At 47.3% G+C, this 21,544-nt stretch overlaps 2 long non-coding RNA genes across 5 annotated transcripts in view; one reads left to right on the top strand and one right to left on the bottom strand.

Annotated features, from left to right (window-relative positions):
* Positions 1-21,544, bottom strand: part of LOC124511709 (uncharacterized) — a 240,815-nt gene that overhangs the window by 129,492 nt on the left and 89,779 nt on the right. The window lies entirely within an intron of this gene.
* Positions 369-8,149, top strand: LOC124511731 (uncharacterized). The gene is made up of 2 exons (XR_006961959.1): positions 369-475; positions 7,388-8,149. It is a non-coding gene; the product is annotated as an uncharacterized LOC124511731 (long non-coding RNA).

Raw genomic sequence — 21,544 nt, forward strand, 5'->3', positions numbered from 1 at the left:
GGGGGACTGGCTTTCATTGGCTGTAGCTACCACATCAAAAATAAGTAACACATGAGAACTGCAACCACATGAAGGAAGACAGCACCAACCTCAGTGAGCCTCAATACCGAAGAAGCTTCTTGTTAGAAAGGAAGCCTCCCAAATGAAAAACAAGCACCGTCTTTCTTGAAGGTCTAAATCACTTCAAAAGAGACTCACAAGCCCGGCTTAGATGAGTACCCCACCCCACTTCCTTGCCGGCTTCTTCCACCACACTTTGCAGGAACTAGACCCCACTGAGCAGCAGGTCAGGGGCGGGAGGGAGTGGGGGAGAGGGAGGACCCGGCTGCTCTCTGCACGTTACTGGGATTTGCATATTACAGGACCTGGACCCAGATGGTGAGTAGGGAGGTGTTGCCATGCTCCGTATCTGTGTGGCCAGCCAGCTGGACCACTGGGCTCAGCCACACTCAGCTTCGGGAGGATGCAGATCTCCGTGAGTAGCACCGACATCTATTACCCCAGAAAGAAATTTGATATTGGGCCTAACGGGTTTTCTGTGTGTTCCTTTCGGACCATGGAGAGACCTCCCACGAAGACCAGATATGTCCACAGGAAGGTCACATCTCTTGTAGGGAAAATGTGATCCCAGCACAACCCCGCTTCCTGGTGGCAGAGAGTTCAAGGAAAGCACCAGAAACAAGGCAAGCTAGCAAAGAGCCAGCTAGCCGGAAGCTCAGTATGTTGGCACTAATGAAAGCAGGCCGTGTATAGGCAGCACAAATCGAGAGAGCATTTCAAAGTCACTTACACTTGGCATTCAAGAGCATTTTGGTGCTTATATTTAACTGTGGGTGTGTTTGGTATTTCTGTAATTTACAACACATGAGGCCACAGTGTGAGAACCCGAAGCGGTCGGAGGCAAAGAGCCGTCCGGTTTTCCCATCCGGCTCCTGCTCCATTAGCGCTTGCCCAGGACTCGATGTTGGGGGGTGATGGCCCAGATTCCCAGCTGATGAAAAGCAGCCCAGGCTTCTGCTTTAAGGGAGCAGTCTTGGCTGAGCTCAGCAGTCTCCTGCTTTTTACCAAGAAGGAAAGGAGCAAGGAACCAATGGACTGGCTCAAAAGCCCTTCTTTCCTTGGAGTGAGCCAGTGCAGAGGAGAAGCTATGGCTGAGACCAGGAGAGGGTTGGAAACCCCCTCCAGCTCCATGCAAAGTGGGTCCACGAAAAGGGCAAAGGCTGGAGGCCTCCCTTGCTTTCTGTGTACATAGCACTCTGCCCAGAAGAGGTAGTCGAGCCGGGCAGCCCCGAAATGCTGGCCAGTGACAGGGGGAACCTCTCCCCCAGGGGAGGGCTCAGCGTGCTACTAAGGATGCTCCCTTCAAGTGAGAGGGAAGGAGGGTACGTAAAGAATTGAAATGTAGGACACTTGCGAAGCATTTTGCTCACTTCTGGAAATTTCAGGGTAGACTGGGCCGGCTGACACAGCATAAGTGAAATGTATGTGTTTGTGTGCAGAGGGGTAGGGGGATTAGAGAGAAAAGCAAAAAAAGGAAAATAAGTAAAATAGCAGATGTTTGTTTACACAAACACATGAAGATATATAAGTAAGTGAAATTGATTGCTTAAGACAGTAGTTCCCCAAGATCAGCGCCCCTATTAATGGCAGAAAGGGACAAATTGCCACTCCTCCATAGTGAATTACAGATGGGAAGACAAGGAAGGACAGTGTCCAAATGTATCTTATGTATCATAGAAATACATGCATGACATACAATTGTCAGTTTAATGAGGACAAATGTCCTTTCCTGGTAAAGATGGTCATCATGGCCTTTTTTTTTTTAAATGATGGTAAAAGTAGACGAGAATTATCTTTTTTTTTTTTTAATTTTTTTTTTAATTTATTTTTGAGACAGAGATAGACAAAACATGAATGGGGGAGGGGCAGAGAGAGAGGGAGACACAGAATCCGAAGCAGGCTCCAGGCTCTGAGCCATCAGCCCAGAGCCCGACGCAGGGCTTGAACTCACAGACCGCGAGATCGTGACCTGAGCAGAAGTCGGATGCTTAACTGACTGAGCCACCTAGGCGCCCCAACGAGAATTATCTTTTAACCAACTTACTTGGCCAAAATTAAAAAGGTGATAACCTTGCAACCAATCCTGTATTTTTTCCCCCTAACTTCACTTGTCTGTGAAATGAAATGTCCAGGAACCGCTAACCTAAGACACGGAAGTACTATATAACTTCTTTTTAAATTTCAAGACTCTTGGACAGATGCAGAGTTCTTGTAAGTACTTTTTCCTTTTGACAGTTACCATCATCTAGGTTACAAGGAAGGCTGACATTTAGAAGGGCACACTGTGTGCCAGCAATCACACCAGACTCCTTCTTGTAATTCAGGTCATTAAGCTCACACGACATAATTGTATGGTGGATATTATTTAATTCAAACAGGAATTTTATAACTGGAACAAAACCACATGGTGGTGAAGTCAGGATTCCCGTCTGACTTGCAAGCCCATGCTGTCTCCTATTCCATGGCCTTGGTTATGACTGAGAGGCACACGTCACTGGGCCTGAAAGAGTATCATCTCCTCGGGTATCATCTCCCCCGGCCTCTGATTTCACAAAAGAGGAGACCAAGCAACAGTGAGGTTAGGTGACTTCTGGCCCAAGGCTTGCTCCGCGAACCCGGCAATGGATCTAAGCTGCAACTCAGCGGGTCAACTCCCAGCCCTGAGCTCTCTCTCTTCGTGGTCCCCATTGCTTTCACAAGCACCACTGGGTGCCCCCTGATGACCCACAGGCCCTCACCACAGTGGGGAAGAGACAGCTACCCTCCGTGCCACCCAGACCCAGGCTAAGAGCAGTGGACACCTTCCAGAGCCCATGGGCTCTGGATGTGACTCCAAGCCCGCCCAGGAGGCTCACCCCGCACAGCTGTTGCAAGGGGAAGATGCTGGAAGCCAAGTGGTTCCCTGTCAGTGGCCTCCACCCAGCTCAGGCCATGCCCCAAGGAATGGGGGCCACAGGGACAAAGGGGCATTGTATGTGGGAGAGAGAGGGGGCCTGGGGAGGAATGCACTGGGCAATTTCTTCCTCTCATTGAGCCGGCCTCACCCAGCTGTCTTGTGGTGACAAGAAGGAACCTCCAGATAGGGGCTGCACGCCCACTGTATATGACAGGAGACCCAAGCTGATTGATTGAGTTATTAGATTTCCCCAAAGGATGAAGAGCTTCATTTAGCCCGCATTGTGTCACTCGATACAATGCCCCTGAGTATACAGACACTGCCTTATCACATTCCCTTTGATTCCCTCCAAATGGAGACATTTAAAAAGAGTCCGATAACATTTTTCTGAAAGAAGCTCCCACCTCCTCTTTTTTTTTCCCCCCCGAAGAAGAGGCCTAGAATCATTTGTCTCCAAAAGGGGGCCCTCCTAAAGAAGCTGCCAGAGGAGCAAAAACCATTTTAATAGCATCTTCTCTTTGCTGAATTGTGTCTTCATTTTACACTGCGGCTTTATTCTCTGCCCCTTTGACACAGCCAGCTGCCTTTCACATTCCAGCTCAGAAACAGGCTAGCTTCAGGCTGTAACAGGCACCAGCTTCCAAAGCCCTTTCTCTGGATGACTCACGTTAGCCTGTGTGAGCCTGCGAGCCCACAGCGGCAATTCCTAGACCTTTGTTTCCTCTGCGAGAGGTACATTTGTGTATGCGCAACCCCAATGTGCGAAAACAATGTCTACCCAAGTACCCTGCTTTACAGTGGAGTGAAATGATTAATTACACAGTGGAATGTCTGCTTCATATCTCATTCAGGTTCATCCTGTTATCAACTCAGCAGACAGAGGAAGTGACATCATGCGCCCCAGCTCCCCTTTGAAGCTGGAGGTGCCTACTGAGACTTGGTATGCCGTGCTGTGCCCTAGGCAGGAAGCATCATGCTTGGCCTTTCTGTTAAACTGTTTTAGAAAAAAAAAGGAAAATAAGTTGGGCCATCAGTTTCTTAACTGGGATTTTGCATCCCATTGCTCAAATGGTGAAGAAAAAAAAAAAAGGCCTTTTGTGAGCTCTGCTCTCAGCCAGGAAGGTTACAAAAGAGAGGAGATATGTTCTCCCAAGTGTCTTGAAATTTAAATCCTTCTGTACAAAGCACAAATATGCAGGGGGGGGGGGGGAAATGCTCAACTGAGCAGGGTTTCATGGAACCAGTGAAGCAAATCTGTCCAACACTAGTTACCCGTGTCTCTCTTTGCCCGAGGATTCCAAACCCCCCGGTCCGTTTGCTGCCTGCTTCTCCACGCCTGTGCAAACGTGTTTTATAAGCTGGTTATCTCGGGTTTTTGTCCGTGAGTGACGGCTCTGGGAACTCTCAGCGTGGATCTGAACAGCATGCAAAATCATTTTACTTTTAAGACAAAAGACATTAGCTTCCTGTAGCTTTCCTAGCCATCTCTATCTCTCTTCCCTTCCCATCCTCCTTTCCCTCCTCCTCTTCCCCTCCCCACGGCACCAAATAAAATGCTTAGGAAATGAAGGGCACAGCTGCCCTTTCTTCCCATTAAAACAATCAAGAATGATGGTGAATTTAATATGTTTGATTAGAGAAACTCCAATTTGGTGCACTTGAATCAGCCGCCTTTGTCTTCGGCTCCAATGGCCCGATTTCAGTGGAATGTCCTCTGCTGTCCACGGCCAGCTCACTGGAGCTGCGAGAAAATTCAGCCTCTGAAAGCATTTGCCTGGCAAGCTCGGCAACCGGGTATTTATGCTGTGGAAGATGCCAGGGCCACTTCGTACTAATCAGAGGGAGCACCTCTTCATTAAATCATGGTCACTTACTGGTGACCCTTAGGGTTGTAATCCCCGGGGCCTGGGGGCCTCTTTAGCAATGTTAATTTTTCATGGATGTTACTGCTTTTTTTAGTGGATATTCGCCATTAAAATTCCAGCCTGAATCCTGTACAAACAGCCCAGGAGATTCTGGTGCTCTGCTCTCATAGAAGAAATTCAGAGACTAATCATCAAATTTACATGTGGAGTCCCTTTTATCCAAAGAACAAGTATACGCCTAATAGAAAATAAGAAAATGTGTCATAATTTCCCCACAAGGTATTATTAAGAGAGTCTGAAATACTGCCCAAGCAGCCCCAGCCTTGGAAGGTGCTTGGAAAGGAATTGATCTCATGGGGAGTTTCCAGGTTTGGAGAATGCTGCTTATTTGCACTTAAAGTTTATGGAGATTTTTATGAAGGGCTCTCATTAAATATTCTAAATAAATGTATGCTCAACAAATATGTACATCAGTGAATTAAGGGTGAGAATTTAAATTACTCTCAAAAACGTAGTACAACTCTGTGGAGTTCGGAGAGGTTTCTTGAATATGTTCCCTACCATTGCCAAAGTCAGAGGTGGCACGTGGGATGGACCAGGTCACGGGAACTGTTGGGTTCATTTGCCACTCTTTTATGAAGAGAAAGTCCCACACCTCCTGGTATCTACCCCAAATCGACCGCCTCGCTGAGAGCCCAATGACTTCTCCACCCGGACTCCATGGTAGGCAACCAAAGCTGGGGACCAGAGCCAAGCTAGAAATAGCATCCAGGTCTCTGGGTTCCAGCAACCGTGCCCAGCCTGTGAGTCAGCCTGTCAACAACATTGACAAGGTACGCACAGGGCCCTGCGAGGCTCAGGGAGAGCGGCTCAGGAAGGAGGACACCCCGTCCTTGCATCGTGCCAAGTCCCCGGGGCTGGGTAGGTGGGGTGTTAGAGGTGAACGCTTCGCTCCGAGACCGACATGTGCACCATCGGCTTTGCGGGGCCTGCAAGCCTGAGAACTCTGAGGAGGCCTGGGCATGCCTTGGCTCCACATTCCAAGGCCCTCTGGTCTCGGGCACGAAGAACGAGCGTGGCCTTCCGGCAGGACCAGTTTCCCAAGAGCGGCACCGGCTGCCAGGCTCGGAGCCACGTCAGGGAAGGCCCCTAGGAGAAAGTTCTGGGCTGGTTGGTGCGGGTGAGCCCCACGCTCCTCCACAGGAGCCCAGCACTTTCTCAAACAGAACTGGGCAGCTAAGACCCACGCGGAAGCCGCCAAGACGAATGAGTTAACTTTAGTTGCAAAAACACAACCGAGGGCTGCGTTTTGCCTCCCTTTTAAGTGTAAAAGTCAAGTTTTAAGATGCCTATTGTATAAGAATTAATATGAAAGGAATTTTATATCCTACTCTGGCATTGTGTTATAATCATGGAATGCTCTCCCCGCCCAATCTGGCTCGCTGGCCCCTGGACCGTGCCAACAATTATTCAGTTCCTCAGCGTGTGAGTGTCGCTGTGGGGACAGCCTCCAGAGACTGAACGAAAGAGGCCATGAGCGCTCCAAGCTGGAAAGAAGGGCATGAGCCCCCAGCACAGGGCTGTGCCTCTATGCTCACACCCTGACACACCTCCTAGCCGGCTAGTCCTCCCCTTCTTTCTGAACACTCCAGGGGACCTGCATGGGAAGTTTAATACATCAACAACTGCAGCTGTATGAACACATTGTCTTTGATGCAACACACAATGGGTTCCAGAAAAGGAAAACAAAATACTCTTTAAACAGTGTGCTGCATTCTGTTTGGAAATTGAGAGTCCAGGGCAAAGGGTTTTCCTTGGAGAACCAGAATGGGGGTGGGGGGGTGGGGCTTGTTTCTGCATTTTTACTTGGCTTGGGAACCAGAGCTCATTCCCCTGAGCGTAAAGATTTGACCGGGACTCCGCAGAATTTACCATTTCAGAAAGGAAGTTCTGAACCAGCAAGGGAAAATCAAATGCGTTTGTAAGTCATCAAGTGTCTGAAAGATTCTTCAGGAGGAAATGGCAACAGGTTCTTTTCCATCATCCCTCAAAAGGGAGTAGGAAGAAACGAACTTCAGATGTCGGATGAGGGATTCGGGTTAGACATGAGGAGACTTTTCCAGACTGAGGAATGCTCGGCACTGGAATAGGTCACTGAAAGAGGATGTTGAAACATGGCTGAAGAGTGAATGTGTCTGGCTTTTTATGTGTGGGGAGGAGTAGAACCCTGAAATGCCAGGGAGCCCCCCTGGCTGCTTCGGCGGTGATAACAGCGTTTTGTATTGTTTTGAAATTCCTGGTTGTTAGGCTCCTGTTGTTACATCTTTTCCTCAGATCAACTCCCTCAGAATGGCCCTATTTGGAGGGAGAGCACTGTGTTTTCATTTCCTTTTGACCAATTCGAGTCTCACCGGGCTCTTTCTAATCTGCACTTAGGAAATGCCTCCCGGGGTCACCTCTTCCTTTCCTGCCCGTGGCGCAAAACCATAAATTCCGAGTGTTGAACAATGGCCATTGAAGGTGTGTCTGGTTGAGTTAGCTTTGTTTTCCTTTTCCTTTTTCTTAGTAGAATTCATTCAACTACATGCATGTTTTCAACAACCGGGCCAGTCCTCCTCCACACGAGGATGATGTCAGCAAACCCAGGAAGCTTTCAGAGCCAAGAAAGCCTCAGACCCAGGAGGAAGCAGTTATGGATCTCCGTGGCTAAAGTGTTCTGTGTCCACAGGATGTGAGCGGGGAAAGGGTTCCTGCCTAAGAATGCACAGAGCGGGTGAAATCAGGAGTGACTGCCGCTGGCCACAGTGGGCCGGGATATCAACTTCTTGAAAGCAAAATCGGTTACAAAAAACAAACCAAAACATGGCTACCCATTTTCTGAGGTACTTGAGGGGCACAAGTTAAACAGAACCAGTCGTCATTGCCCCACCTGGCACAAAACCAAATAAAAAGAAAGCAAAACCGTACTTCCTTGGATTGCACCCCTGGCCTGAACCACCCACCCAAATCTGTTCTGTCAGGTGCTTGTGCCCAAGCTCCAGCACCCTCCTTTTTCAGTATTTACCCACAGACTCCCAAACCCAGCCCTAGAGCAATCAAACCCTCAAAGCCATCCTAGACATCTCCCAATGTCCTCCCTCTACAATGACCCTCCTTCCTTCTCCATCACCAAAGATCACTACCGAAGTATCTACAACTGCTCAGATGCAGACAAACCAACCTGAAAGTGCATACCCACGCTCCTTCCCTTATCGGTGATGTTCTACCATAATCCCATTAAATTTACAAATAGAAAAGTTGTTTCAATAAATATAAATATTTAAGCTTTCATACATGCATCCGCATAGCTTTTTGTATTATTGACACAGTGTTATATACAAGAAAGGAAGGAATTATTTACCTTAGTATATTGATCCAAATTAGTGACTCGTAGTGTTGAATTAGGTACCACACAAATGGAATAGTTGAACACAGAAACAGTGTCATACTCAACTAAGTATCTTTACTGCCTGGTAGAGTTCCTGTTTCACGGTAGTTGATAAATGCTAGCAGCTGAATGCATGCACATATAATTTCCAAGCCTCAAGCGGTAGAAAACCATCAGAGAATTCCAAGAAGGTGAGCAGAAAGAAGGTATGGTATGTTAGGGTTACTGGTAAGAAGATAGCTTTGTAGGTGGATAGATAAGTAGGATTTGGTCCCAAAGACCTGGAGAAAACCCAGGCAAAAAAATTCACTGTGAATTTACCTGTACTGTTCAGTGCCTGTATTGCCAGATGTACATGATAAGAAAAACTCACCCAGACACTGCCTAGGATAAGGAGACCCAGGGTAGCTGAAACAGGAGGATACACAGCAACACAGAGTAGCTTGATGGGTGAGCAGCTCACAGAATGTGATCTTCTCTTACACCCTTTTTCTCATAATTGTACCCCCTTTGGGATAAAGGGAATTCTTCTGGGGCTAAGGCTATAGGCAGAGTTCAGTGCCATTCTGAGGGGGGAGGAAAGCACGTGTGTGCCCCATACAACCATACAGGTGCCTACGGGTGCCTGTTTGACCCGCTAGAGCACCTATGGAGAGAACTGACCTAATGTTCATTATTAGAAGTATTACTGTTACAGTTAGTGTCGTCCCAGTGCCCAGCACTCTGTGGTGTATCTAGTAATTGAAATGAATGATAACCATAGAGAAGTGCTTAGTACGAATAGTTCCAAAAGAGAGAGGGGAAAGAAAAATATGGATGGATACAGAAAAAACAAAAGAAGAGCTCCATTAGATTTATAGACTTTTACCAGTGTTAATAAGAAATTGATGGTGTGGTGTTGGATGCTTCGTTTAGGGCATACTTAATATATATTAAAGACATGTACACCTTGCTTCCAGCAACTTTCTTCCAAAGCCAAATGAGTATAACTGGAACAACTGAAATATATACCGAAATTTAAAAGTACATTGAAATGTATAAATTATTTAAAAAGATGGTTAAGAATGCCCACGGCCATTCCTACAGCGCCCCAAACCCTTTCTGACTGAAAGGCAATGGCAGTGTCTTTGGCCATTGACACTTCTATGTTCCCGGGGGGTGGGCAAGACTCAAAAAGCAGCCAGACTACACACTGGCTTCAAACAACACGCAGAGATAGCATTTATACGGGACAGAACGTGAGGGAACGAGACAGGATGAGCAAAGGGTACAGATAGGATTGTGTCTCCGTAGAGTGTCTGAGGTTTACCACCATCGCATCGCCTGGATCCCCAGCAAGCTGATAACGATGAGCCCTTAATGCGTTCGCCGCCTCTGACTTGTGCCGGCCCAGCATGCAATCGTCTAAATGATACCACAACAATGCTAGAGCACACATTAAGCACTTATTGTAATAGCTGGACTGCTGAGCAGGAGCCGTGGAAGGAGACAGAGCAGGAAACACTAAAGGTGTCTTTGACCGCATGTGCACATTCCTATTAAGTCACAGTGTGGGCTGCACTGGGCTACGGAGTGACCACAGCAGGGGAACCAATGTACCTAACGCTGCTGGTGGAATCTCTCTATTTTCAGGTTAAAAACGTATTAGACCAAAAGTGAGCCCTAGAGTAAATGATAGTCTTTGTCTGATAGATACCAACATAGGGTCAACGATTGTAACCAATGAATTACTATGAGCTACTAGGTAGATAGTAGGAGAGGAGCTTTATCAGACATCTCTGTACCTTCTACCCAATTTGGCTGTGAACTTAAAACTACTCTAAAAAATAAAGTCTACTTATAAATTGAGAAAGTTCAAAAGGAAGGAGACGTTGTTATAATCCCTGCAGTAAATACAGTGATCTTACTTATCAATCAGCTTCATTCAGCAAACAGCCTGAAATCACATAGTGTCAAACGCAGACAGTTTTCTAGGTCAGAAATCTGGTACAGGTCTCAGCAGACAAAAGTCACAGTGTCAGTGGGCTTCATTCCCTTTGGGGGCTCGAAGAGAATTCATTTCCTACTCATTCAGGCTGTTGGCAGAATCTCTAGCCGTTGTAGGCCTGAGGTCCCTGTTTTCTTCATGGCTGTAAACTGAGAAAGGCTTCCAGCTTCTAGAAGGTCACCATATTCCTTCACTCATGGTCCCTTTCCTCCATCCTCAAAGCCAGCAACAGTGGGTTGAGTGGTCATGCATGCCATGTCTCTCCAAACCACTATCTTGCCTCCTCTTTACTTTATTTTGATTTTTTTTTAATTTTCTTAACGTTTTTATTTATTTTTAAGACAGAGAGAGACAAGAGCATGAGCAGGGAAGGGGCAGAGAGAGAGGGAGACACAGAATCCGAAGCAGGCTCCAGGCTCCGAGCTGTCAGCACAGAGCCTGACGTGGGGCTCGAACCCACAGACTGTGAGATCATGACCTGAGCTGAAGTCGGACGTTTAACCGACTGAGCCACCCAGGTGCCCCGCCTCCTCTTTACTTGAAAAACTCATGTGACCAGATTGGGCCCATCTGGATAATCTCCCCAACTCAAGGCCCATACTTTAGTCACAACTGCAAAGTCTCTTTGCCAAGTAAGATAGCATTCACAGGTGCCAAGGACTGGAGCAGGCAATTCTTTGGGAGACCATTATTCTGCCTACCACGCTCTCCTGGCCTTATTAATATGTGGCCCTGTGTCCATAATGCTTCTAGAACCACCTTCACTGAAGTCGTCTTGAACACAAATGCTCAGTCAACTCCACCATGCGACCATTCTGCAGTGTTTGACACTGACGTGACCTATTTCTTGAAGCACTTGGCTTCTACCCGCTGCAATACCACCTGCTGCTCTCCTCCTAACCCTTGGGCCATCCCTTATAACCCTTCATTCGTCTGCTTCTTTCCCTGAGTAGTGCAACTTCACCCATACATCTCAGGACTGTCTCCAGCTCTCCTTAGCCTTGGTTCTGAATCATAACTGCCTTCTGAGCAGCTTTGCTTGAGGGACCTATAGGTTCCTTTCCATCCCAAACCTGACCACTTCCTCTCTCTGCATTATATACCCCGTTATGAACGCACCAAACCCTACTCTTCCGTGACTGCTCCTGTCCTTATCCTCTCCTCCTTCTGCCTCTCCCTCACACCCTCAACCCAGTCAGTCATCATGCCCTGTCTGTCCTAACTCCTGTGTATCTCTTGAATCCACCCTATCCTCTCTCTTTCTGCTGTCACTGGGAAAGTTCAGGCCCCCAATATCAGTCCCTAGATCCTTTCCCAGCCTCCCATCCTTGTGCCCTATCCCACCCACTCCTAGCCGTTCTTCACAGTGTCACTAAACATACATATGATCTCGTCATCACTCTGTTTAAAAGCATTGGTTGCTGCCCACTGCTGAAGAGCACCCGGTCCGGACTATGGTAGACACACACTCACAGACACACACACACACACACACACACACACACACACACACACACCCTCCCACCAAGCCTCAAACCGAGTGCCAGGCTTATCACCCTGACTGCCCTTCTCCTCCTTGCTATTCGTATCCCCAGAGCGGTCTGCAGACCAGCAGCAGCAGCATCACCTGGGAGCGTGTTAGAAACACAGAAGCTCAGGCCCCACCTCAAATCTACTTAATCGGAATCTGTGTTTTGGTGAGATCCCTATTCAAATTCTAGGCACATTAGAGTTTGAGAGACATCACTCTAGGGCTGTGCTCTCCAGAGCGGTAACCTTTTGAGTATGAACAGATCTTTTAGAAATTCTCTTTATTTTCGTGTGTAATCTCCTCCATCTTAATTTGGATTTTTGCACATGTTTTATGAATCACTAACCATTTCAACTAATCATCCCTACCTCTCACGTCCCTGTGCTTTTGCTTACACTATTTCCTCTGCCTAGAATCATTTTCCCTCTCTCCACCGACTGAAACTAGCTTCTGAACTCTCCAGTGTCACCTTCTCCCAACAACCTTCCCTCAAATAGGTCATTGCTCCCACCCCACACCCTTATAAACATTCATACTGAATTGTTTCTGTTTGCAGGTTCATCTTCCCCATCAACTACTGAGCTGCACAAGGATGAAAACCATGTCGTCTCTATCTCTGTGTCCCCAGGGGACAGCAGTCCTACCTCTTAGCTAAGTAAATGAATATCTAACTTGAAAAACGTCTGCTACATTTTTTTAAGCCTGCTACATTTTAAACATTTTACTATTTCCCGTGCCTCTATTTAAAACAAAAGAGAGTTGGGGAGCATGGGTGGCTCAGTCAGTTGAGCATCCAACGCTTGATTTCGGCTCAGGTGATGGGCCCAGGGTTGTGGGGTTGAGCCCTGCATCAGGCTCTGAAATGAGCATGAAGCCTGCTTGGGATTCTCTCTCTCTTTCCCTCTGCCCCATCCCCCAATGGCTCATGCACGCGCGCTCTCTCTCTCTCTCTCTCTCTCTGTCTCTAAAATAAAATACAAATACAAATAAAAAAATAAAACAAAAAAAAGAGAGAGAGAGGTCTTCTAACTTCTTTCTTCAGATCACATGTTCTGGCTGATTTCTCACTGGCATCACATCAACTGGACAGAGGGTTGAAAGTAGACAGCCTCACTCACCTGTCACCTATGCAGAGCATTTCATATCTGCTCCCCATGTTCTTTCGGCTCTGTGTTTATTGAGTGTGGATACACATTACATGGAAGAGAGAAAGACAGATGCCTGGAATCAAATGTTTAGCATCTTTCGCTTTGTACAGACTTTGATCTTAATAAACAAGACCATGCCAACATTGAGCAAAGTGCTCATAACCCATATGAGCAAAGTGCTCATTTCACAGAAAAACACCTTGTTTTTCTGTCTGCTCCAGGATAACATTAGCTGACTCTGACCCTAACTAGTAAGCTACTAATGGGAATTAAGCTCATTAGTGGTGTAGTCTGACATCTTAAAACAAAATGGCAGCTAAAATTTTGCCAATAGGCATATTTCTCTAAATTACCTACAATGAAATTTGGTACGTTCAAAGAGGTCAAAGAGACATGTAATTGGACTAAATCCATTTCTTCATGTACAAACATGTGCCCTATCTGCCACACAGGGTTACTGTGAGGTCTGTGAGACGATAAATGTAAAAAATTAGACACTTTGCAACTCTATACAAATGTATGTATGGCATTTCCATTAACAGCACTAATTTTTTTCTAAATGACTTTTCACATTTCACTTCGTCATGCAAGTGGCTGCAAATCGTCTATACTTTGTTAAATGTCTCTTTTCCCTGTCTCCTTGTTGTTTTTCTCAACCTCTTCTTGAATTTGAGGGCATACATACGTCACCTGAAATAGTAATTTGATAACGTGCACAGGGCAACTGCTTACAGAATACACCTATGCCCTTCCCTGAGTGCATTTAGTTGGAATTTAAATAAATTTTACACTTTTTCCTCCCTGAAATTTCATGTACCTGGGACTAGAAAGCACTAAACTTGAAGCCCAAAAGGTGACATGATTTCTTGTGATCCTAATGCCCTTTGCCTGCTATAGAACATGATCTGCTTCTGGGAAGATGGGCATACGCTTGTTCATGTGGTGAGAGTAGGCAGGTAGAAGCTAGGAAAAAGACAGGAAATAAGAGGAAAGATGGGGACAGGGAGCACGGTTCTCGCTAAGACCTCACCAGCATCCTCTCCACAGTTATCTTCTCTCAACCATTCAATTCAGTAAAACGTATGAAGGATCCATTCAGGATCGAATTCAACAAACTTTGTTCCCTGCCGGTGCCATGCTGCACCAGCCTCCATTGACTAAAATACATAAATATTTCATGCTTATCTATCTAAATAACTAAAAAATAACCAAATAACACAAACAATTCATAAGAGACACAAAGATGAGGCATACTAGAGGTAACATATGTCAATGAGAAAGGCAGCAGGGAAGGATTCATTTAGACTTTGAAAATCAAGAAAACCTTCTCGGAGTAGGTTGCCTGTGAGCAGGGCCCTAAAGGTGTTGAGAATCAGGTAGCCAGAGAGGGGCAGAGATTCCCATGAGCGGGGACAGTAGGGTGAGGGCAGGCATGTGGCAAGGAGCAATTCTCTGCACGGAAGAGTGAGTTACATCGTGCTGTGCAGGGGTCTGTTATATACCTCAAACAGGCTTTGCTAGGCATGGCAATTAAGTAACTCATATTTACTTCTGCATCTCGTCTGGTTAACTGATATATAATTTACATACAGTAAAATTTTCCCCAGTGTACTTCTTTTAACATCTAGCATAAGACCCAATGACTAGCAGAAAGCCTTGCACAAGGCAGATCTGCAAGTGATATTAGAAGGGGGGTCAATGGTCTGCCATCAACAAGGTGTTATTTGACTTTATCTTCTTTTTCCATAGGACTTTTTTTTGTAAACCACTGAGTTCATATGCTAGATAACACTATTATCCCTCTTCATAGTCATCTGACTTTGAAAGGTCCCCGATTTCACCAACTTTCCACTTATTCATTTAGAAATTATTGCAGAAATGTTGACTCTCTGTCCAGGGTCTCAGGGCATCTGGTTGGAAAATAGCCATAGGGAATCTAAACAAAATGTGTGACAGGACATTTGATATTATTTCTCGCTTTTTGATGAATAGACATTTCCTAATTGAAACTTTGTGAACGGAAGAGATTGGGTTTATCACGGAATATATCATAATGACCGAGGAGAAAAGACAGCAGTCACTTCATTGCTTGAACCCCATTTGCACATTTATTCTCTCCATTTATGCTCACATATGCAAAGCAGGTATTATTTGCCTAATTTGATAGATAAGGAAAGGACTTGAGAGCTGAGTTAAGTGGTTGTTCAAGGTCAAATGCACAACAGACACAGAACTAAAACTCAAGTTCTAGTTTAAGGCTCTAAAGAGACCAACCTCACAAGACGCTTTTTCATTAAGGTAAAAGGGCTGAAATCACCTTTCAGACTACCTTTGATAAATGCACCTCCCAAGGCTCGGTTTTAGGGAACAGAAAGTACTCTCATTATTTTAAAGAGAAGGGGATTTAACACAGGGAATACAAGGGATTTAAGACTTACAAAATTGTTGGAAGGGCTGGAGGGATAGGCTGGGAGTTGGATCTCCGAGAATGGCTCCCAGTACTACGCGGCCAACCTGGCCCACGAGGGGAGCCCCCTCCACCCCAAATAGAAGGCAGAGAGTTGGCAGGCTGCCACAGGAACAGCTGAGCTCTAGAACAGAGCTGTGGGATCTGGAAAGTATCAGCATGCTGCTACGATTGCCTTTCTACTGACAGGAGGCTGGTGACCATACAATAGAATTTTGCTACAGAAAAACGCAGCATCTTTAAGTTCTTGCCGGCCAGAAACAGTAGCCAAAGTTGCAGAAATCTCACTTTTTATCACATTTCCCCTTTTCAAATCTGGCAGGGGTGCATCTTATTGGGAAACTCTCTCTGCTTTGTATCCATTAGCCTAACTGCAAGGGATTCTGGGAGATACACAGTTGGAATAGACGCCAGGTACCAAACTACTATACCCCTAACAGGTGGATTCTGACACAATGACAGACTTTCCCAAGTCAAATTAGAACCAGGATTTCTGGGTTGTGCTATAGAGACAGACGTCACAGGCCATCCATGTCCAGGTACAATGTGTGGCTTCACAGGCTTGGACCCCTCAGGCTGTGCATTAGTCAAAGAGACTGGAAGGCAGTTGGCCACCCCGGAGTAGTTCGAGCCAGCCTTCTCCAGGGGAGTCCCCATGAGGGCAGGGTTTGGTTGCTGCTTGCGCTGACACAGAGAGAAAGGCAAGTGTACAACTAGATTAGGAAGTTACTTAGAAATCGAGGGTCACCCAGGCCATGGCTGATGGCGGAAGGTCAGATAAAAATCAAGATTGACTTGAGGGCTGGATAGCCATAGTACTGGCCCAGCGAGGTAGATCAGATCTTTTCATCAAACTTTCTTAACTGGACTTTAGCATCAACGTACCAGAGAATGGAACTATAAGTTATCATCTAAGATGGCCAAAATCAGTGATGGTATACTAAAAAGTCTTTGAAGTGATTTTTCATCATGTGAAATTAAAAATAAAAATATATTCTTTTTCTCTATCCATGCATCTCTCTCTCCCTCTCTCTCTCTCTTCTTTTCTCTCTCTCTCTCTCTCTCTCTCTCTCTCTCACACACACACACACACACACACACACACACACACACACACACACACTCTGTCAGGCTCCTTTTTATTTTAGTCTATTCGTTACCCCTCATTTATTTGTCTTTCTCACTTTTCTGTCCAGCTAAACCCAGAATATTGTATTGGGTTCTCATTTTCCCACTTCAATAAAGATGTTAAGAAAGTGGAATATACCCAGAAGACAGCAATTAAAACGGCGACAGGTCTAGATCCAATGGCACGAGACTTTTAGCCTCGGACGAGAAGTTTTCATGTCCAGGACTCCATCGTTACGGAAGAGGAGGAAAATTTGCTCTGTGCGGCTGCAGAGGGAGAAACCTGGACTAATCACTCAAGGTCACAGAAGGGCAGTTTTGGATTCAGTGTAATCATGAGATCTGGCAACAAATGAACCAAGCTACCTGCCTGAGTGTCTCCTAGGGTATGACATCCCACTTCTAGTCACATTTACTATTTGTTCACCTGTATCTGTTGGACATACTGATTAGATTATTGCCATTTTCTCCAAATGGTCTTGAAGCAAGTCCTGGCCACAGATCGTACGCTTTCATTTCTGTATCCCCAACTCATCCCACAGCGCACGGCACGCAATAGGCACTCGGTACAATCTTGCCGAACGAATGAAGAGATGGACGAGGCCAATGGACACGGATGGCAACAGCAGAGAAGGACTGGCTGTCCTGTCCCCGCCCCCGCCCCCCCCTCCGCAGATAGCTGACTCAGAGCATAGGAGTTGGTGATGCTGAGGAGAACTGGTACCTAAGCCTTGGTTCTACAGAAATGAAGTTCAACAGATAAACAGGAACAAAAGAGATGCTCGTGGGGAAGCTCAAAGCCTGATATGAGCACAGGTTCCAGGTGGAAGCTGGTGGAGGGTGAGAGCCATTAGACAAGTCTGGGCACAGATGCTCTCTTGCTTTCTCAGCACCCAGCAACAGCTGCACAAAAGCCTATTTATTTTGGACACAGGAGTAGTAGCAGAATAGCTCCTACAGAAAGAGGGCCTTTTGTTTCCAGATCTTCAAACATTCCCTGCACATGATCTCACTCAGCCTACCTCTTCCCTGGGAAGAAGCAGGAGGTGGGCGCTACCCAAGGCGCACCAACCAGCCTGTCTGGACAGGAGGTGCCAAATGGCTCTTCGCTGGCCATCAGCCACCTCGACAGCCAAGAAAGCGCGGTCTCTCAACCCCAGTGCCATCATGGGATGACTTGAAACCGTACCAGTCCCTGGTCCTTGATACTCGTGACTCATTGGTTAATATTGAAATATGTATTGCTCATCACAAACTAGGGACCCGTGACTCAGTGCTGGTTGGAATCAGCAAGGCCGAAGAAGTGTGTGTCACAATAGTGTGTGTGTCACAATAGTGTGTGTGTGTGTGTGTGTGTGTGTGTGTGTTTGATCCAGCATAAGGTGTTGACATGAGCCCTGCCCCCTATACCCACCACACCCCCAGCCCCTTCTCACTAGCTCCTTGAAGGCCCAGGACTGTCATTCAAGTTTGACTGCTACTAAAGGGCATCAGCTGCTCGTCAGCACTCGCCTGTCACCTTATTTATAACACCCCTGGAATGAAGCTGCCTGTCCCTGCCCTGGCTTCCGCCCCCCTTGCCGCTCCAGCTCACAGTGTGTGACTCTCTATTTAGTGCCTCCCAGGCTTAGCTTGTAAGGTCAATGGGCACAGCTGTCCCACACCCCATTCCTGCCTGCCTAATACCCCAGGGTCCAGTTTGCAACCTTCCGTTCTTCTAGTAGCAAATCTAGCGGTCCCAGGCTGCAGATTCATGAGTGCAGATGAGAAAGGTTTCTCTGTTGATTCACAGGAAGAGTGTTCATACCTTTGGCTTCCTGTTTTTGATGAACCAAGTAAAAGAAAGTGGTTTTTTTTTTTAATATAATGGACCCCAAGTAGTAACTTATAAAGAAGCATATAGAAATTGCATGTTGATAAAGGACCTATCGCTGATGTCTCTAAAGATGGCAACCCATCTTCAAGTTGAGGTGCCAGGAACCACCCGTGACACGTGGCTAATGCTGGAGCAGCCATGCTTCTTGGAACACAAGACATGACCGTTTGTAGGAGAGGAAGTGAAGACGGGCGTCTTCAACCGAAACCCCAACAGATAAAATGTGTGCAGAGTGAGTCAGTGGGACGGCAAATGGACCGTGAGGGACTGAAGGGCTCTCACTCCTGTTCCAGCACATGGGTGCTTTCTCCCAGCACCCGCCTACCAACCTGACTGAGTTGACCCAAAGGCTGGGGACTGGTAGGCAGCTAGTTCACATCCCAAGTGGTCAGAGGATGGAAATGCAAACTGCAATCCCCAGTCACCTCAGGCTGAAAGAACTCCCATCTACACAGCATCAGTTGCTTCTGTGGGGCAAGGAAACAGAGACCAGAGCAGTCTGCATCCCATATTGTGAGCCCACTGGTGTAAAACTGACAGGGAGCCACAGCATAAGGTGACAAGACCCTGCCCAGCTACCAGCAAGGTTAAGGGAACCAACATCCCAGCACACCTGTGTCCGTGCAGGCTCTGGCTAGGAGATGTGATGTGGCATCTAGACAAGCGTGCCTTGCCTGTGCGTTACGTGCACTTGTAGTGTCTCTCCCCACAGAGCTCTGGCCACCCTCAGAAGTGTCATGAATATTCAATTTAGTGAGCCCACGCACAGTAGGTTTTCAGCAAATAACAGGCTTCTTCTCTCCGGACTTTACAAGATAGCTCTTTGGAACATGGACTTTGGCCACTACCATCTGGCTCTGCTATTTATTAACTGGGCAGCCTTGTGCAAACTATTTGAACAGCCTAGACCTCTTTCCTAAACTGTCTCGTATGGTTGGTGGGATGAATTTACTTAATTTACGTAAGACAAAGCCCAGCCCATAGTACGTGCTCAATAAATGGCAACGATAATTTTCATTCCATGACTCTTACAACTGGATGCGTAGTACAATATTGTAACATCAATCTTAATATATTGCAATAGGTCTGTGTATGTCCACTCGCCCAAACACACTGGCCTAGGAATTCCATGAGGTGGGAGCTATTTTTTTTTTTTTTTGGAGAAATCTCTACACCCAACGTGGGGCTCAAACTCACAACCCTGAGATCGAGGGTCACATGTTCTTCCAACTGAGCCAGCCAGGCACTCCAAGAGCTACCTCTCATTCATTTCTGCATTCCCAGCACGTAGCACAGGGACTGGCACCTAGTAGGTGCTGAAGAAACGAAAAGCACTTAGCATGTTTGGCTCCCAGAGCATTGTGCACACGGCCGGTGCGTGGCCGTGACAAGCGGCATGCTTTTCGCCGCTGTCTGTCATCAGCTCTTTTTGTTCCCGGCCACGGGCTGTTTTCTCTTAGTCTCAGGCTCGTGAACCTGCAGAGAGCCACCTTCCACTGCAAAGCTTAGGCCCAGTATTTCCCGAAGCTTGGGACCCTGCCGTAGACGTTCCAAATCAGAGCTCTGGGGCAGAGCGGGGAGCACCCTGGAACGTGCAGTTTCACGTGGGCCCTGGGGAACATTGGAGAAACATCCACCGCATCGGCTTCCGTGCAGCAAGTGGAGCTCAGCAGGCCACAGGCAGCCTCTGAAACAGGCAAAGTTTCCTTGCCAACTGCCACAAAGAGAGAGCTGTCATTCTCGCCCTGCAACACAAAGGGTGACACCACCTGATCTCAGTACTCGATACCTGTGCGGAGAGAGAATCGTGCGGCGAGCCATGTCTTCCAACACAAGAGAACACAGCACTTCCTTTCTCAAATCCTGTCAGTTGTATCCAACCCATTATCCTCCAGGATCCAGCCCAAAGGCCTGGACTCCTTTCCAGTCATTCAGGGAGGAGGAGGGACTTGGCATTTCCTGGGTCCCTGCTACGTGACGGTCTCTGTACCGGGAAGCACACCCAGGAAGGATGATTTAACATCCGTCGAATGTCGTCAGATTTCAGAGTCATAGTCGCTCAGGGTAGGATTCTCTTTTCTTTTCCTTTCTTTTTTTCCCTGAAGAACACAGGAGGTTAAAATGCAGACCTCCCAGTTACTAGCTGCATTACGGGCTGTGTTTCCATTAAAGCAGGGGGATTTCTACCCGTCAACTAGGGCTGCGTTCATGTAAAATGCATCATCAGGGCGACTAAAGCCTCATGTTCCACACAGATGAATCACCACAGCAACAGTGAGCCGACGCGCTCGGAGACGGACGGGGAGAATTGCCGAGGCGCTCATTAAGGTCTTAGTTGCTTTTTACCTGAAACGCCCTGGCCGACAGCATCGCATCGGAGAGAGCCACTGGCCCTGCAGAACGGACACGTGCTTTTGTGTGGGGCGGCCCCTGGGGAAAGACGACAGAAAGTGCCCACTCGGCCTGGATGGACACCCAGCAAAGCACCCGGACGGCAGGCGCCTCGGATCTAGGAGAGGCCACGTGGACTGTGGCCCAAACACCTACAGAAAACCTGTCATCCGAACTTTCACTCAGGGCATAAATAGCCCTTCGCTCTGGGCTCCAGTTGGCTCGAGCAGGCACAGAGGCCAGGGCTTGAGGCAACACTGCCCAGAGCTGCCTGTCTACAGGTGCTCATGGTCCCAGGCACTGTCCGCCCTCCAGAGGAGGCTTGTCACGGCCAGGAGGCCTGAGCTTCAGCTCCCAGCTCCGCCCTCCCAGTGCAAGGTTCCCAGTGCAGAAGGTTCCATGAAACAAGTGACTATTTAGATGGATCCAGCTGAATCCAAAGCACTGGCTTGAGACCAGGATGGGAAGGCCATGCCAACTCCCTGAGCTCCCCTTGTCACCCCTCCAGGCCCCACCCCTGCAGGCGCACACTGTGCCCCAGTCACACCGGACTTCTGACAGCTCCAGGACACGCAGAGGGGCTCCGGCCAACACGGCGTGTGTGTGCTCTCCACCCCCCACCCCCCCGGAACTCTCTTCCCTGTGAGTCTTCACATACTCCTCTGATCTCGACACACAGACCACTTTCCACACGTATATTTGACCGGGGATTAAGATCCAAAGTGTATAAAGAACTCCCACCACTCAAGAATAGAGAGCAATCTAACC

Source organism: Lynx rufus, unplaced genomic scaffold, assembly GCF_022079265.1.
Source record: "Lynx rufus isolate CCGP_SWC_20201006 ecotype Redwood Valley unplaced genomic scaffold, mLynRuf1.p SCAF_1, whole genome shotgun sequence".
Classification (NCBI taxonomy): domain Eukaryota; kingdom Metazoa; phylum Chordata; class Mammalia; order Carnivora; family Felidae; genus Lynx; species Lynx rufus.